Source organism: Kryptolebias marmoratus, linkage group LG21 (assembly GCF_001649575.2).
Source record: "Kryptolebias marmoratus isolate JLee-2015 linkage group LG21, ASM164957v2, whole genome shotgun sequence".
Taxonomy (NCBI): domain Eukaryota; kingdom Metazoa; phylum Chordata; class Actinopteri; order Cyprinodontiformes; family Rivulidae; genus Kryptolebias; species Kryptolebias marmoratus.
Genome location: NC_051450.1, coordinates 3,798,460 through 3,802,707, shown reverse-complemented (window position 1 = coordinate 3,802,707; position 4,248 = coordinate 3,798,460). Strand labels below are relative to the sequence as shown.

The 4,248-nt window shown below is 41.3% G+C and overlaps 1 protein-coding gene across 6 annotated transcripts in view; it reads left to right on the top strand.

Annotated features, from left to right (window-relative positions):
- The first annotated feature begins 2,893 nt into the window (after positions 1 to 2,893).
- Positions 2,894 to 4,248, top strand: part of LOC108251279 (microtubule-associated protein 4) — a 54,233-nt gene continuing 52,878 nt past the window's right edge. For 4 of the 6 annotated variants that reach the window (XR_005232596.1, XM_037973181.1, XM_037973183.1 and 1 more), the window contains exon 1: positions 2,894 to 2,996. The gene's annotated coding sequence lies outside the window, so the exon portion shown is untranslated. Of the gene's footprint in view, positions 2,997 to 3,221; positions 3,242 to 4,248 lie in introns of those variants that run through there. The other 2 variants (XM_037973182.1, XM_037973180.1) reach the window with 2 other exon arrangements.

The window sequence follows — 4,248 nt, the reverse complement described above, 5'->3', positions numbered from 1 at the left end:
TTGTGTCTGGATGGACCCAGTGAGGCATAGACTACATCCTGCTTCGCCTTTAACCCACTAGCGATAGCCTTAAAGGGCGAAGCCTATACGAAATAGAACGTTGGTTACGTACTGTAACCCAGATTCTATGAGTATAGGCGCAGCCCTTTAAGCTCTGGGCCTCACTGGTTCCTAAATGGCTGAAGAAAAAAGCTATTTGGGAGCCGAATGCCCGGTCTCACCGTAATTTATACGGACCGGGATGGGGCCCACACAGCAGGTGGGCGTGGACTAAAGTTTTCAGTGCTGCGCGCGAAGGGATAAACCAACTAGTGATAGCCTTAAAGGGCTGCGCCTATACTCATAGAATCTGGGGTTGCAGTAGGTAACCAACGACTCTGGTCCTCCCGTACTCCCTTCTGCAGCAGACTTGGCTGATGTGTTCTCCGTGCTTCCTCACCCCATTATTATCATGAGAAACAAAGCTGCTCAGCATCTTTGTAAAAGTGTGGCTAAAAATGATGTAATGAAGCCTCCCTATAAAAGTGTGTGTTGTTTTCTTTCTCCGCTCTTTTCCTGACTGAGTTCAGGGAGATGGTTCTCCGAATTTCAAAAGCAAAGATCGATCCTTCTCCTGATTCTCTGAAACAGACATCTCACTATTTGTTAATTATTTTTTGCAGCTACAAGCACCAATAGGCAATAGCGGTCCATGAGGCGTCCACTCCTTATGTCTATGGTCATCGTAGCCAGGGCGGACATGACGACGCACCGCCATTTTGTTTGTGTGTGAATGTACTTATAACTAATGAATAAGAACTTGTTTTTTCTTTATTTTATTTTTTTGTTTTAGGCCTGCAAGTGACTCAGAGCCAGAACGGGAAGAGTTGGATGACCAATCAGAGCGGGTGGCAGCTGTGGCGTGTGCAAAGCTCCGGTCTTTGTCCTGCAGAGGCGCTGTTATTAAAGGGGCATGCTAAAAATGTCTCTGAACACTGAATTTGAAATAGAAACAGTGAAATGGTTGGTAAATAGTTTTATGTGTGACAGTAGTTTGTAATTAGTTTGTGTCAGTGTAATTACTTTTTTCATATTTTCTCAGTAAATACACATTGTGACAAATTAAACTTGTTGTGGGACATTTTTTATGATGCATTACAGGAAAATTTATTGTGTTTATGCATCCTCTACTGTATAACAATCATGTTGACAGTGACTTTATTTACAGAACTGGATTCGTCTCAGCGTCACCTTTCATTCGAGCCCTCACTGATGTCTGAATGTTGACGCATACAGGAGGTATAGCTTTCTGCAGTTGGCATATCTATTTGGCACAGTTTGGATACGACTTGGACTTTCCCCTCACAAAAATAAGTTCAGTATAGGGATTCTTTGTTCTAAAATTTGAACTCTAAACAGATAAGACTTGATTCTACAGCCTCATTTGGTTTCCCCGTCCTCAACACCCTTCCTCCATGTGCACTAACGTGATAAAAAAGAAGAAAAATTGAGAAAAGAAAAAAACATTTGATTTCTGTGTTTCAACTTCAATAGCTACTAATTGGTTAAAGGTACAATAATTTTGACTGCTGAGATAAAGAAATTCACAGTGTTAACTTAATATGGAGCCTAGTCTTTGGTTTAGACTGCAAAAGGTAGAATAACATCTACTTTAATTTAAGTAGGTCTGTTCCAGGCTCCTGGTTTTTTTTAGGTGGACTGGAAAGGGGTTAAATCAAATGTGAGTAATTCAGGAAAAAGAATAATAAACATGCACATTTCCCCCCAAAAAATAAATAAATAAACAAAAGTACAAAACATTCAATGCAGTCCTTTTGAGTACACATACAAAAGATAACATGAAGCTGAATGTGTGTCACACCTGTTACACAAAAACCTCAGGGCAGTCAGTCCACTTTCCCAGCAACATGCTCCTGTCCTCCTACAGCTGCAAAGGTGAGGCAGAAACTGTTACACCTCTCGTGGGTAACATCAGCTTTCCTCATTTAAGACTTTGCATAGTGTTACTAAACACATTCTTACGAAATAAACACAACATTTTTGGCAAAACAAGTTTATAAAAATGAACACACTGCATTGCTAGCATGACTGGGAGGGGAAATGCAGATCACATCTTACACAGCGGTTAGTGAGCACTAACACATGGGAATAAACATTTCATCAAAACATGCCCCATTTGAAACTGTACCCATGCAGAACTATCTACAATCACTCATCACAGTCTGGGTAAATTATAAAAAAATAACACTGAAAATATTGAAAACATTTGATCCCACATTAAATCAGTATAAAAATTATATGAATAACACAAACTGAGTACTGGTTTTGAGAAAGTCCACACATAATAATAATAATAATAATAATAATAATAATAATAATAATAATAATAATAATAATAAAAGAATTCGGCTACACATGAGAATCTCTTCAAATTTGTATCAGCTGAAAATACAAGTCTGACTGATTTGCACAGGCCTGGATATGTTTGTCTGGTAACTTTAGTTGCATTTTCCTTTTCCTGGTATTACCTGTCTACTCAGTGCTTTAGTTTTCAGAAGTTTGCGGTTCTAATAACAATAAAACACCTGAAATTATTATTATTAATATTATATTATGTCTTTTGGTTTGGCTGTGCCACCCCAGAATCAGTGTCTCCTGTCTTCCTATAGGCGCTATTGTTGGCCTGTCCCTCGAGCCCACTAAAAAAATGGCGCTGGTTGTCCCGTAAAAGGAATCAAACTTTGTCATTGTACGTGCAAGGTGTCTGTCAAAAGAGCGCTGAGGCGCAGGAAAAGCCAGCCCCAGACTGCGTGGTCGCAAAGACGTGATTGGACAGAAGCAGCGTCAGTCAGAGTCCTAAGCGCCATGATTGGAGCCAGCCCTTTCCGGAAGTGGCGAGCCTGCCTGCAGACGGCAGAGTGGGCGGGTCTTTGGCTTTGACAGCGAGGGACGGCAGAAAACACCCTCCTAAAGTGTCCTAAAGTACACAAGTGAAGGTGAGTGGAGCAGAAATATAAACACCCGGTCCTAATCCGCGTTTTGTCAGAGCAGTGAGAGTGGCACCAGCGCGCGGGCGGACAGCTCGAGCTCGACAGAGAAATGACGGAGTTTAGGTGCGCGAGCTCACAGGCAGGCAGCGAATATCATGGGTGGAGGTCAATGATGCGTTTGGATGCAGCTCGGAAACTTTACCTTTCGGGCAAATTCATGACAGAGGAACAACTGCACAGCTGAGCTGCAGGTTGGGCTTTAATTTCCCCTTCTTGTTGGTAAGAGAGGAGCCTGGGTGACTCAGGTTAGCTGGCATTGACGACGTCAGTGGAGGCAGCACACTGAGTTGTAATACACAGCTTTATTACGCAAGTTTTTTGTCTTTTCTCTTGCAGGCTCTGACAGCGAGCTCTGGAACAGCTGCAAAATGAAAGGCCTAGCTTTTTCTTTTTTTTTTTTATTGCTTGTTGCCCGCCACCTTTTCTGTCAGGGTTGAGAAATGACTTATAGTTGTTTTGGTCAAACCTTTAAAATGACACATTATGACATGCCACACTCAGATGATGTGTTGTGAAGGACTGCTAGGTGCTACTACACCAAATTTTAGCTCAATATCTGTAAACATGTTGCCTAATGTTGATTCACTGTAGCCATGTTGAATTGGATCGACACAAAAATGTAAGCAGTTGTAAATGCACATCCAGTGACCTTTTTCTATATGTTTCATTACTCCAAGTAGTCCATGGTAACATTTTAAACAAAGATAATGTGCCCTTTGTTAGTGCTCAGACTATTTGTCAGGGATTAATTATAGCTACTACCCCACCAGGTTTAAGGTCAATAATAATAATTGTAAATTGACTGAACTATAGTAATTTTTGTGTGTTTTCAGGTCAGTTGTACCGAGGCCAACAGGTGCAAACACACAGCAAACAACTGATCGCGCCACGAGTGCATGAATGATGCACACTTCCACACACACAAACACAAAAAATCCAGCTGGATGTATAATTTAGACCAGTGACGTGCGGTGAGGTTCATGGTTGGTGAGGCACTGAGAGTCAGATTTACAGATATATAAATCCAAAAGGGTAGCTTATTCAATTGGCTACTGGTTATTTCATATCTCATCAGCGTTCTTCACACACACACACTCTCTCTCTCTCTCTCTCTCCCCATCTCTCTCTCACTCACTCACGCTTGCGCGCGCACACATAGTAGTATTAAGGATAAGATAAGAAAAAATGTTACAATTAC